The sequence below is a fragment of the Cupressus sempervirens genome, chromosome 4, assembly GCF_028749045.1.
Source record: "Cupressus sempervirens isolate cs-2001-9-10 chromosome 4, ASM2874904v1, whole genome shotgun sequence".
NCBI lineage: Eukaryota > Viridiplantae > Streptophyta > Pinopsida > Cupressales > Cupressaceae > Cupressus > Cupressus sempervirens.
The window spans coordinates 176,415,502-176,430,611 of NC_143121.1; the positions used below are offsets into that span (position 1 = coordinate 176,415,502).

The 15,110-nt window shown below is 37.5% G+C and overlaps 1 protein-coding gene across 1 annotated transcript in view; it reads left to right on the top strand.

The window, feature by feature from the left end:
- The window catches only part of LOC149560544 (Tetratricopeptide repeat (TPR)-like superfamily protein), a 343,698-nt gene that overhangs the window by 187,354 nt on the left and 141,234 nt on the right, over positions 1–15,110 (top strand). The window lies entirely within an intron of this gene.

Genomic DNA, 15,110 nt, shown 5'->3' on the forward strand with positions numbered 1-15,110 from the left:
CCGAGTTATGTCAACTCGACAACTAGGCTCACCGAGTTTTGGGGCATGCTACACCCAACTTATCACGTTCGAGCATGCATAACTTGGTTCGGTCTGAGCATATGCTTGTAAGCTTACTCTGCAATTAAAAACTTGGCTCAGAGGGTGCGAGGATCTATACAAATATAACATTTAAGTTACATTTAAGTTATAATTGTATAAATGGTGTCAAGATTTTAAGATAGGTTTCAGCTTCATAGGATTTGAGATCCAAAACCTAGATTTTGGGGTTTTCCAAAAAATTCCTCAACCGAAGTCCAAGATTTGGCATCGGCATTCTAACCACTGCCGCCCAACCCCCATAACATATCCTAGCTTTCTAAGGTCAAACCTAAGCTAGGACAAGGATTGTCTAAAGGTTTTCAGTTTTTAACTCATTTCATCCAAAATTCCTTTGGTTTTAATTCCATATTCCTAACATGACGTAGCTACAATTTACATTTTATGTATATGATGGAATTATCATTTATGTTCCTTGTTTATGTATGTGATGACAAATGTAAGAACCCCAATTGGTCTCTTCTGCTGTAGTTGTTTTCGTCTCAATTTTGTTTTGCAAGTTGGTGATTTTTTTGGAATTTTCAAGTATTTAGGACAAAAAGAAAATATAATATAATTTCTGAAATTCTGAAACAAAGGAAACAACTACTTCAAATTTGTATTGATTTCACTATAAATGACAAGTAGGATGAATACTTATTGCAGGTTTTCCCATCTTCATACCAGTTGAACACAAAAAAGTTTGGTAACCCTATAGATCACTGCCAGATCTATAGTCGGAGAAGTCGGACCAAAAGTGGCAACTCTGCAAGATAAAACCAGGATACTAATGCACAAATTTAAACAAAAGAGAGACAAGAACTATATGTGGACAGGAGAGGAAACATATTTGCAGTGTAACCTGGGTGTACGCACCCGAATCAAAAACCCAGCGCACTAGGTGTGCGTAGGTCCCCAGTGCGGGTACGTCACGCACCCAAGTACCCTCACCACTCAAAAAGTGGGGCCGCACTGGTCGGAGCACCTAGGTGGGACGCAGGGACGTGGGTGCATCCAGGGTGTGGGGGTGCGACCAGGGTGTTGGTTCCCAAAACTGTAGATTGGAAATCCAAGAGCCTGCCACTTCTCTGATAGGACTTCTCAATCAGTTTTGGCCAACGAACGGGAATACCTCTCGATTCCCCTTTACTTCAGGCTCCACTACACCCAGACGGGTTAACCTTCACCTCAAACACCGATTATCTTGTTCAAGGTTTTTCTATAGTGAATTTAAACTTTTGGAGTTCTTTGGCTGGCAAAGTCCTCAAACTCGATCAAAATGAAACTGGATGTTGAATACTTGATAACTGAATGTTTTGTATAAATTTTGTAAGTAATGGCATTGATGCTCGTAGAAGGAATATATATATTTTCTGACTGTAATAATAGAAGACCAGTGCCTCTGCTTATCCGAGCGATAGAGTCAACTTCGGGGAACTTTCACGTACAACTTCGTAATGTTCAATGCACTTATATTGCCAACAATTTTAATAATCCAGATGTGACAGACTAATTATAATGCAATCTTAAATTAGTCCAGACTGAATTTTAACTCTGCTGAGGAGACAAATTGGATAGAGGTATAGAAACAATTTAATACTTCACAACACCTATGATGATTAAATTTAAAATGCTAATTGATCATGTCCACTTATCTGATATCAAAATTGTATGCAGAAAAAATTAATTACAAAGGACAATTCACCTACAATTTAAATCTCCACGCCATTCAAAAATAAACAAAAGACATTTTATTTTATTTAAAAAAGTATAATAATGGAATTTATATTATGAAGCCATATTTAGCCCTTATTCCTCCTTACAAAATATATAAATATAAAAAATGCTTCTTTGTAGAGAATACAAAGTGTTCGGATGATGATTATTACAAAGTCTTCTTGCTCCCTCTATTTATAATGGATAAAAGAAATATAACCTTTCAAACTAAGAGTTACGTCATTTCCTTATTTTAAATTATTCATATCTTTTCTTTTAATTCCACCGCTTCGCTATACTTAATGACATATTTTTAAATGATAATTTTATTTATAACACCGATAGCTATTTCATCAGGCAATATGGTATTTTGCTGTCAAATATTTTAAACTTTTAACAAACCTTTATGTTGTCATCAAACGCATCTATCTATGATTTAATATATGCCTTGTGATTTTTATATGTTCTCAGTTCTTTGGTGACATAAATCTTGGCTTTGCGAGTCTCTCCAGCATTGATTGTATCCATTTACAAATGCACAACGATATGTACAATATGATAATCTGCATTTTGTTGCGCTGGTTTCATATTAATTCCATTGGCACATAGATGAGGATGCGACAGAGCACAGACATCATTTTTCGTTCCACACTGGCGTTGACTCCATCCTGATCATTGCTTAAGCATAAATTTAATTATATGATGAATTTGAAACTCACGATGACTCCTTCATTGACAGCACTTAAATTCGATAGGCTCTCATTTTTTTTTGTTTGTGCGAAGAAGCCCCTCCATAGCTGATGAAAAACCATATGAATTGGTCTCTAATGCATTTTTGTCACAATCATAAAGTCAATTTTGATGGTTGTTACTTTCTGAGTATTATTGGAAACATCATCTGCTGGACATCTATATTTTTCATTCTTTTCTCTGTACATAATGAAAGACTTCACAGTGGTATGGGTTTATTTTGGTTCCAGCAATGTGCATATAAACTCTCAGACCTAGAAAAGAACTTCAAACGCACATATGCTCAGACTTCCACTTTTTCGCCATTGAAGATTTTCCATCTGCAATAGAAGACTGATGCATACCATTCTACAAATCTGTGCATACAAGTTTGATTTTTGAACCTATACATGTTGAACACAAACATCCATGTTATGAGAACTGCTATTTTGTTTCCAGTCTCATTGGCTGTCGTCAATAACACTCTCAACCTGTAGGCAAAATTAATTTCTATTTTTGAGCAGATCGTGTACAATGTTAATATCTCTATGACTTGTTTTTCAATAAGAGATAGCCATGTACTAGTTGCTTTTATTGAATACTTGTACTAAAGATTAGTTGCATTGATTTTTATAGCTATCCATATTGTTTTAAGATTAGCGGCATCATCTGCTCTCCATTAATATGCCAAAACAACATTCCTTTATCTCTGCAGTACAACTTGTTAATGGCTTTGAACTTGTTCAGAGCTCCAACTCCTTTTGACTGAGATATTTGACCACTTATAGGAATGGCTTCCCCATTTGCTCACTCCTTGCAATACAAAATGGAGACTTCAAATTTAGGTTCTATCAGTGGCTCTTTCTAGGTACGTATGCTCCTGGTGGGCATAGCGAGATCTCAGTTTTCTCTGGAGAAGCAGACCAAATATTCATGCTTAACACAATGCAAGGTGAAAATTGGGTGGCCCCCAGTCCCCCGCAAAAGATGAACATCAATCCTTTCCCCTATCGAACACTTGATTCTGATCATGTAGCACCTTTCTTCTAATCAAGATATGCTTTCCTTTCATCACTTCAGTCTGCTGTCCAAACATCAAACTTGTAGTAGGTGCACCATCATTATGAAGAATATTCACTGGCTCAATTCCATTAATGAAGTCTTTGGTATCCGTCTCATGTTTAGCCTTCACAAACTCATTAGGTGCCCTATGATTTTTGCTGAATGGAAGATGCGTGGAGTCACATTTTTGATCTATAATACAAACATTGGAATGTGTCTTCCTTGCTTGGTTGTCCTGCCCACAATCTGCCCCATCTTCAAGATGTTTTTCCTCATGTGCTACTTCTCCTCTATCAAGAACTCCATCAGATTTGATACTTAGAAAATTTTCAGAAGTATTCTCCATCATACTCTCCTTATTACTCTTTGATTCAATCATAACCTCACATGTTTGATACAATTGCTGCTCATAAGATAAACCAGTGCAAGCCTCGCCTTCTAAATGTATGCCATGAGTTTCATCAGCTTCAGAATTGTCAACAAACCTGCTATCTTTATCGCAATGCTGATAAACTTGATTATATGGAAGATCTTCAAATAAAGGATTCAAGAACATAGAAAATTCAAACCTATCTTCTATTACCTTTTCTTCAAACAACGGGTTTAGGTACATGGAGAATTCAGGCATACTGTCATTAGAGCCTTCATCCGGATCATCAGATGTTTCATCAACAAGTGTACTAATTTCATCCTTCTGGGAATCATCATCTTCTTGACTAGTAAGATAGATATCTTCATCAACAATATATCCTAAGACCTCTTCATGTTCATATGCTGTATGTAATTCTATACTATCTTCACTATATGACTCCTTGGAATGATCATCTCTTTCACCCAATTCCTCTTGAGAATGTGCTGATCTGTCACCTTGCTCACCATAGTGAATTGAGAAAAAATTTGAGCCATATTTCTCAACATGCTTCTAATATTCTACATCTAACAAGGCTGAAATCTCCTCCACACTTAAAGAATCCTCTTCCTCATTTTCAAATTCACCATCATCTATAAGCATATAAGTATCATCATGAGTTGATTCTCCTTTAGCATGTTCAAAAATTTCATCTCTATTTGAATTTGAAACTTGACTCATTTGTTACTTCAGTACTGCATTCATTATCCTTTGCAACTAGTTCATTATCCATGAGTTCAAGAAAGTTAAGAAACCGATGATTATATAAGAGGCCTAATTCCTGCATCCTATAGAGAAGATCAGATGATGGAGGTTTGTATTCTGAAGGTATTTCTTGATAAGCATTAAACATTCTCAGGAAGAATTCTGTTGCAGATTCATCTTCTTGCTTTTCTAAATTCAAATATGCATCCAAAGGAGATATATAACTTGGACTTTCATCCAACATTTGGATGAGAAGCATCAAATCAAGATCTTTTAGTGAGATTCCCAACTCACGAAACTTTCTTATCAGTTCCTTGCGTGAAGGCATGATATCTGAAGGTACTTCTTGAAAAATATCCGACATCCTTACAAACAAATTTGCTGATGTCTCTCCTTCATATCTTTCCAAATTGAAAAACGCATCTAGAGGGTGTATGTATTCTTCCTCCATGGTGTAACATAAATCCTCATCAAGACCATAGTACATATTGTCCATGTTACATAATCAAATCATCTCCTTCTAAGTCCTCTCCCTTAGCAGAATTACCAACTAAAATTTTATTGAATAGAGTCGCCACCTCTTTCGAGGAATGTATTGATCTTCCAAGTTCTTATTTCCACTAGAGTACACTTCCAAACAAATTGATACAACTTTTGATATTGATCTACAAACTTAGAAATTCTGGGTAACTTCACAATATGTATTGCGAGCAACTCTCCCCAACGGAGTCGCCAATTTGTTAGTTCCCAAAACCGCAGATTGGAAATCCAAGTGCCTGCCACTTCTCTGATAGGACTTCTCAATCAGTTCTGGCCAACGAATGGGAATACCTCTCGATTCCCCTACACTTCAGGCTCCGCTACACCTAGGCGGGTTAACCTTCACCTCAAACACCGACTGTCTTGTTCAAGGTTTTTCTATAGCGAACTTAAACTTTTGGAGTTCTTCGGTTGGCAAAGTCCTCGAACTCAATCAAAATGAAATTGGATGTTAAATACTTGATAATTGAATGTTTTGTATAAATTTTGTAAATAATGGAATTGATGCTTGCAGAAGGAATATATATATATATATATTTTCTGACTGTAATAACAAAAGACTAGTGCCGCTGCTTATCTGGGCAATAGAGTCAACTTCAGGGAACTTTCACGTACAACTTCGTAATGTTAAATGCACTTATACTGCTAACAATTTTAATAATCCAGATGCGACAAACCAATTATAATGTAATCTTAAATCAGTCCAGACTGAATTTTAACTCTGCTGAGGAGACAAACTGGATAGAGGTATGGAAACAATTTAATATTTCACAACACCTATGATGATCAAATTTAAAATGCTAATTGATCATGTCCACTTATTTGATATCAAAATTGTATACAAAAAAAATTAATTACAAAGGACGATTCGCCTGCAGTTTAAATCTCCACACCATTCAAAAATAAACAAAAGACATTTTATTTTATTTAAAAAAATAAAATAATGGAATTTACATTATGAAGCCATATTTAGCCCTTATTCCTCCTTACAAAATATATAAATATAAAAAATGCTTCTTTTTAGAGAATACAAAGTGTTTGGATGATGATTATTACAATGTCTTCTTGCTCCCTCTATTTATAATGGATAAAAGAAATATAACCTTTCAAACTAAGAGTTATGTCGTTTCCTTATTTTAAATTATTCATATCTTTTCTTGTAATCCCACCACTTCACTATACTTAATAACATATTTTTAAGTGATAATTTTATTTATAACACCGATAGCTATTTCATCAAGCAATATGGTATTTTGCCGTCAAATATTTTAAACTTTTAACAAACCTTTATGTTGTTGTCAAACGCATCTATCTGTGATTTAATATATGCCTTGCAATTTTTATATGTTCTCAGTTCTTTGGTGACATAAATCTTGGCTTTGCGAGTCTCTCCAGCATTGATTGTATCCATTTACTCATGCACAGCGATATGTATAATATGATAATCTGCATTTTGTTGCGTTGGTTTCAGATTAATTCCATTGGCACATAGATGAGGATGCAACAGAGCACAAACATCATTTTTCGTTCCACACTGGCGTTGACTCCATCCTAGTCATCGCTTCAGCATAAATTTAATTATATGATGAATCTGAAACTTGCGATGACTCCTTCATTGACGGCACTGAAAATCGATAGGCTCTCATTTGTTTTTGTTTGTGCGAAGAAGCCCCTCCATAGCTGATGGAAAACCATATGAATTGGTCTCTGATGAGTTTTTGTCAGTCATAAAATCAATTTTGATGGTTGTTACTTTTTGAGTATTACTGGAAACATCATCTGTTGGACATCTATATTTTTCATTCTTTTCTTTGTACATAATGAAAGACTTCACAGTGGTATGGGCTTATTTTTCTTCTAGCAATATGCATATAAACTCTCAGACCTAGAAAAGAACTTCAAACACACATATACTCAAACTTCCACTTTTTCGCTATTGAAGACTTTCCATCTGCAATAGAAGACTGATGCATACCATTCTACAAATCTATGCGTACAAGTTTGATTTTTGAACCTGTACATGTTGAACACGAACATCCGTGTTATGAGAATTGCTATTTTATTTCCAGTCTCATTGGCTGTCGTCAATAACACTCTCAACTTGTAGGCAAAATTAATTTCTATTTTTGAGCAGATCATGTACAATGTTAATATCTCTATGACTTGTTTTTTAATAAGAGATAGCCATGTGCTAGTTGCTTCTATTGAATACTTGTACTGAAGATTAGCTGCATCAATTTTTTATAGCTATCCATTTTGTTTGAAGATCAGTGGCATCATCTGCTCTCCATTAATATGCCAAAACAACATTCCTTTATCTCTACAGTACAACTTGTTAACGGCTTTGAACTTGTTCAGAGCTCCAACTCCTTTTGACTGAGATATTTGACCACTTATAGGAATGGCTGCCCCATTTGCTCACTCCTTGCAATACAAAATGGAGACTTTAAATTTAGGCGCTATCATAGGGTGCGGTTGACATATTGGCTAAAAAGTTAAAAATTAAAAACATTTTTTGCTATTGTTTTTTTATTGTTTCTTATAGCAATGTGGACTTCGGTATAGGTAATAATTAGAGAGCACTTGGGATGATTCCATTATTGACATTTTGTCATTTTGTTGATTGTACTCACTTTGGTATGGCTATTTTACATTATTTCATTTCACTACTTCATGTTACTCGACTCATTGTCATCATGAGCATCTTTATGATATATGATATTCATAGTTGAACATTGAATTTTGAATCTTTCATCTTTGTCATTTGATAAATTAATAGTCAATGGTTGAATTACATGGTACTATGTGTGGTTTATTTTTTACATTTATCATTATTATGTTTATAAGTTTAGTATTTTACTAAGTTCAATAGTCATTGGTAATGGTTACGAAGTTTCAAGTTTGAAGTTTGAACTTATGGTTCGTGAATTGCATTTAAATTATCTATATTCAACTATATTTTGTTAATTCTGTAACTTTCGATCTTATACTTATCTGATTCTATAGGTTGTACAGATCTGAGAATGCATGAAATCCCTTAGAAGTAAAGCCTATAAGTAGTTGTCTTCGCCTTTATAGGTATCGGCATCTTCTTTGGGCAACATAGTTAAGGATTAACTAGATCATCTTGGTTAGTTTAATGGATTAATATTTGTCTCCATGTAAAAGTTGCCGATTTTAAAGAGAACAATTCAGGGCTGACCTAAGTAGGGACATGTCCCTTCTAGGGACATGCCCTTTGGTTGTAATATTTATATAGGGTATGTTTGTGGATAAAGTACACATGAATATTACATGGTCTGCTCCTTTAGCAATACTACCCCATCCAAATTATTGCAAAGATAAAATATTTTCAGAATAGTATTTATACTATTGGTAACACTTCATACAAATCTGAATTACAGAAGATCATCTTCAGCAAGCACTATAAAGGTATTATCTCATTCTGATTTATAGCAAAATTTGTAGAAACTTTACATATTTGGTATGTTATATTGAAGTATCATTTCATAATTAGTACACACACACACACACACACACACACACACACACACAAACACACACTATGCACCTCCCCTCTTCCGCACCCTCGCTGTCCCCAAATTGAGGCATTTTTTTCTCTCGCACCCGAACTCATCTGGACGTCCCCCACACTGCCGCACCCCCGTGCCGGTGTAACATTGCATATTTGTAATATTACTCTGATAGTACCATGCATAGACGAACGTCTTCCTTGGATACTGTAGGACTTGCATCCTTTGTATGATCCTCAGTCTCTTCCACACATCTAGGACCAATTGCACCAATCACTCAATTGGATACACCATCTTTTCTGGCATATGGTTCTTAACTTTATTGCGTGATGATGCTATGACTACTGAATGGCATGCACTAAATGGCATACATACTTCACAGTACACTCAACCATTTGTATGTTGCTCCTAGGCTTCATCATATGACAAAGGCATACAATACTATCTTCCACCTATACATGTATAGTGTTTGCAACTTCTTTTTTTGTTTTTTTTTTTATTAGACTGCAGGAATTGGATGCAGCACGGCCCCCCCTATAAACTGCAGTGCATTGGGTAAACTTTTTAACCTGACCGGTAGCGCTGGCATGACACGCCCACCGATAGCACGGGGATGGGGGAGACTAGAACCCGTGACCAATCCCCTGCAACAAGGAAGCTTTAGCCAACCGAGCTAGGGCCCCTGCCCTGTATAGTGTTTGCAACTTCTCCTATAAGCGATGTTGTAGATAAATCAAATAGAGCTATAGACTTATTAATATATGGTGGGATAGTAGTTTGTTAAAAATGCAATATTTTAATGTTGTAGACCTTGTATGATTACTTAGTATCCATGAGAGAAAAATTGAATTGCAAACAACTAATATTCAAATTTTCGCACAAGATAGATCTTTGATTACAAAACTGAGATCATTAGACGAATAGGGTGGGGATGATGCCCTTCAAAACTTCAAAATGCTCGAGTAGGGAGGATCTTGCACCTCTAAAATAGTAAACAATGTTGAAACTCCAACTAGAGTATGAAATTACAAATAAACTACCAAATTCGATATTTACAACAATAACTAACTGAGCCTTATATTGGAATAGGGGTATACAAGATGAGTTCCTATTTGAGGATAACCCTCTTGAGATTGTGGAGGAGTACAAATACTTGGGTATAAATTTTCATAACAAACTTAATTGGGATACATGCAGATCAAAAAGGATTCAAGGGGGCTGGAAGGTGTTATATTCTCTACAAAACAGGTGTAGGAATGCAGAATTTTGGGATTGGACAACCATGAAAACACTTTTTGGTTTGTTGGTGACTTTGGTTATTCTATATGGATGTGAAGTTTGGGGCGACAGTGTGTTTGAACAGAAATGGCGACAGGTAGAAAGAGTTCAAAAAAACTTCATCAGATGCAATCTTAAAGTGGAGACCACGGTGCCTTATGAGATATTATGAGCTACGGTGGGCTCCTTTCTATTACAAGCCGTTGCATTGGTTCGGATGCTAAGCTATATAAAGAAAACCCAAGGGTTGGAAACACATCGCTTGCCCAAGCTAGTCGTAGATGAATGTAATGTCCCTAATTTAGCAGGTCGTTGGAGTTTGGATTTGTCAACTCATCAGTGCAACCCCTGTGAGTTGACGTTTGGTTTTGGGGGTCTTTGTTACAGTTTTGCTATTTTTGGACTTACTATTTTTAGTAAGTCACTTTTGGCTAGTTTCTTTTTGGGTCAATGTAGTTCTGACAATTGTGGTCACTCGTCATTTTGCTTTTGGGCTCTAGATGAATTGTTTTGGTGAAGTTATATTTATTGCAATTATATTAAGACTTAATGAATATTTAATGCATTTGTAATTAATTATGGAGCTTTATATTATAATGTATTTGGACTTTATATTATAAAGTAGTGTTAAGTGAAAAGTGTCAAGGTGAAACCAGGTTGCACAAGGCATTATAAATATGGCTTCATTTTGAAGAGAAAAACCTCTTGAATATTATATTTTATTTGCTCATATCATTTGGCTGAGGGTTTGATGAAATTTTCTGAGTTTTTCATTGATAATTGTGCTGAGGTAAACAATTATCAGATTCTCCTACTGTGTCTACTATGGCTTGGAGGTTTGTTGATAATATCTGAAGTGGGAAGAGTAACATTCTTGTGGGGAATTCACATTGGATTTGAATTCATATTGAGAAGTCTGCTTCCTTTCTCAATATTGCCGGTTAAGGTTGTAATGTGAGCTAAACAAATTGAAGTGTTTGGGCGGCAACACTTGGGTACCCAACCCTACGTCTAAACTAGACGACATATGCTGGACTTGCGTAACACTGTAGCAGCCAGCGCTGAAGCATACTCCCTTGTTTACTGTTTTCCTCACAACATTCATCTTAGTTGTGGATGTCCAAAGAATACTCTTTACTAGTAGCTGAGGTTGACATTGTGGAGCCAATGTGTGGATCATTGAAGGTTAATTGAAGGATACAGCTTGGCAATTCAAACTACAAATAAGGTGCTTTTATAATTTGTATTTCAGATTGTTGATTTCATTAATAAAGGGTAATGAGAATTTAAACCAGTCATAGTCTGATTTTTATGTATCATTTTAAACAACTTCTTGAAATTGTTGATACTCATTTACAAGGCAAAAATACAAAAAAATAAAATAAAATCAGAAAACGTTCAAATATCGTAAGGCAACAAATTGTGCATCATTGGGAGCCAGTTCGATTCTTTACAATCAAAAACTTGACAGGCGAAAAAGCACATGGATGAAGCAAAATGACAAGTGGATGTGAAAATGGGATATTAGTATCCGTACTTGCCCAAATAGTATTAAAGAAATAAAGAAGTTAGTCATGGAAAAATTTCGCAATATCTTATGAACAAGGCACATGGGGTGGAAAAAATCTTATTACATTAAAGAATTTAACCCCACTTTTAGTCATAATGAAAAGGCCTGTATAAGAGCACCATTAATTGGAGAGCAAAATGCTGATAGCGCAACTTAGAAATAGTTCACATTGGCTGTGATCTGAAACTGGTAGATGGCAAGTTCCAAAAGAAGAGTGGGTAGACAGAACATGCTTATTCTGTAATATGGGAGTGGTAGCGACGGAGCAGCACTTTGTCAAAGATTGCCTGGCATACAATGACATCAGATCTGGCTATAGAGAGATATTACAGAATAGGGACTTGAACTACTTATTCGAGGAGGATCAAGCGAAGAGAACAACGATTATGATTATCAAACTTCAGCGATGGAGAGACAAGTTAGCCAAAACTTTGTAGCTAGATTAGTTCTGCTCCTACCTTAGGGAGGTGATCGTGTGGGTCACACAGGCTACTTTAGCCTCGTGGACATCATTAAAATCTATCATATCATATCATATCATAAGGGATCTGAGAAACTTCTCAATGGATTAAAAATGTGGTGACATGTCTGTCAGCCGACTGGATTGTTGTCGGTGTTTTTGTAGCCGACGGGGTGATTGTCGTCGGTGTTTCTGTATTCTATAGCCGACGGGTAAATATTTTGTAGCGGACATAATGTTTGTGGCCGACGGACTCCTTCGGGAAGGTTCGGCGGATAGTATTTATATCCCGTCTGGGATCATTGTATCTCATCTTCTATCATTCATCATCGATCTTATCTTATGAAGCATAATGTAATGTTTTGGCATATGCGAATAATCTAAGGAGTTCTATTGTTTGTGTTCCATTGTCAGTATGCGTTCATTTATTTTACCCGTACGGTAAACAATTGGCGCCGTTGCCCTATGAACCTGGAAGGTGGGAGGAATGAAGATTGATGCCAAATTAGTTTAACAAGGATCGAAATAAGGCCAAGGGAAAAGATGGAATCTGTATTGCACAAGAAAATTTAATTCTGGCACAGCAAGCCGAATGCCGAAGGAGATTCTAAAAGATTGCCGACGGAAATCGGAACACAGAAGAATTGTTGGAGGAAACTCGTCAGTGGGTGGAATTGGTGGAAGAAGCACGGGAGGAGTTTTTGAATTTGTGTTCGCCGAGGGAAGAGAATCCAGACGGAAGAGCATCGACTCACACGGCTCGAAGTGCCGACGGAGCAAGAGCGTGGAGTGAACTCTTCGTCCGGGATATACTTCCGCAGGGGACAACTTCAGAACACCCTTCTTCACCAAGGTTTACAACTGTTGAGTCTGACAGTGTGGGAAAACAGTCCGCCAGTGTGGGAGTGCAGTTTTCCGGTGTGGGAGACCAGTCTGCCGGTATGGGAGTGCAGTCCGCCGGTGTGGGAGTGCAGTTTGCCGGTGTGTGAGACCAGTCCACCGATGTAGGAGTACAGACTGTCTGTGTCAGAGTGCAGACCGCCGGTGTGGGAGTGAAGAGCGCCAGTGTTGCAGGACCGAGCAATGCCTGTTTACAGAAACCAATTGTGATGGCAGGACCAAAAGAGAAACTGCCGAAGTTCAATAGCGATGGTATAGCCGATCCCATTTGACATTGCAAAACATGTGAAATGATCTGGAAGGCAAATGTGATAACTGATGAAGACGAATGGATGAGGCAATTTCCGGCCACCCTACGGGGCGTAGCAATTGATTGGTTCACTGATACAGATCCACAAAAGCTAAACAGTTGGGATAACATTAAAAAAGAGTTTCTGGCAGAATTTAAACTGTTGCGGGATGATAATAAAATTGTAGCAAAGATCTTCAATACTAAGCAAGGGAAGAACAAAACCGTCCATGTTTCGCCAGGAAATTAAAAGATTTGATAAATAAAATGGAAAGTAAGCTAGCAGATGGACTTCAGAAAAGATGGTTCGTGGAAGTGCTATGCTCGAAGTTGCGGAGGAAAATGAAAATTGTGCCATCGTCGTCATATACAGAAGCTTATAACAGGGCATTGGACCTCGAAAGTGAGCTGAAGACAAAGAAGACGAAGACTACCTCATCTAATTCAGATGATGATGAGCCTGCCGGAGATGATAGCAGCGACGATGAAGGCAACAGTAAGAAGGTTCATGCTCTACAGAAGGACATGATCCGCATGATGGAGTTTAAAAAAATGCAGGAGGAGCCAAAAGGCAGTGAGCTGTGGTGCACGGAGTGTAAGACCAACGGTCATACTAAAGGATTGTGTCCAGAGAACCAATTTTGTGACATTTGTCAGATCATGGGCCATTCGACATAAGAGTGCCCCTTTAACATGAAGACAAGAGGATCTCCGCAGGTGCTTCTTACATAGGAGGCTTGCCCGTCGGGCAGTAGCGGAAATACGAATAGCACAGGTGCCACATCTAGAGGGTACATGAATAATAACAAAGCGCAAAATAATAACAACAATGCGAACAATAACAATAATAATGGGAGCCGAAGTCGAACCCAGTATGATGCAAATGGACGGCCGATCGTTCAATGCCGAGCATGTAATTTGTGAGGTCACTTTGCGCGGGATTGTACAGCAGCAAACACACTGAAATTATTATGCAGATGGTGCGGGCCCGACAACCATGAAGATGCCAAGTGCCCAAAGTCTGAAGTAAACTTGATCACTGTTAGCACGGATGAAGAGGAGGTTCTGGCAGTTACGCGGAGGCAAGCAAAACTACTGGCGGAGGAAAAAAGAAAATTGGGGGAAGCATAGGTAGAAATCGGAAAGGCATTGTCGGCAGGGACATCTCAGTTGAAGGACATCATCGGCACCTTGGCAAGGAACTTCGTAGAACAAAACATTGTACGACAGATCTTACAAATGGAGATACCGGTCAAGATAAGTGACCTCCTCACAATGCCCTAGTTACGGACGACCATTCTAAGTCATACGCCATTTTCGAAAGCAACGGAGGACACAGGAAGGGACAGTAGGGAAGTGATGACAATAGACCCAATGCTGCTGGCACTCACATCCGGACGACATCCGGTGGTCGTCGAGATGGGGATTTTGGAAAATGTTTTGTCAAACACAATTGTCGACGGAGGGTTTGGCATGAATGTCTTATCGGAGGATGCTTGGAAGAAGTTGGGAAAGCCGACGTTGTGGCCACCTACATTTCAGTTGCTCACGGCAGACCAACACGGGATCAAACCGTTGGGAACCTTGAGGGCGCAACCGGTAACTATTGGAACACAACCATTTTTATTGGACTTTGTAGTCATTCCATTGAAAAGAAAAGGATATGATGCTATTTTGGGACGAAATTGGTTGGTGCAAGCAAAAGTAAAACATGATTGGAAACGAAATATCTTATCAATGGAACACGAATAACAAACTCCTTTTATTATATTCGCATATGCCAAAACATTTCATTATGCTCATAAGATAAGATGAATGATGATTTACAATAATCCCAGACG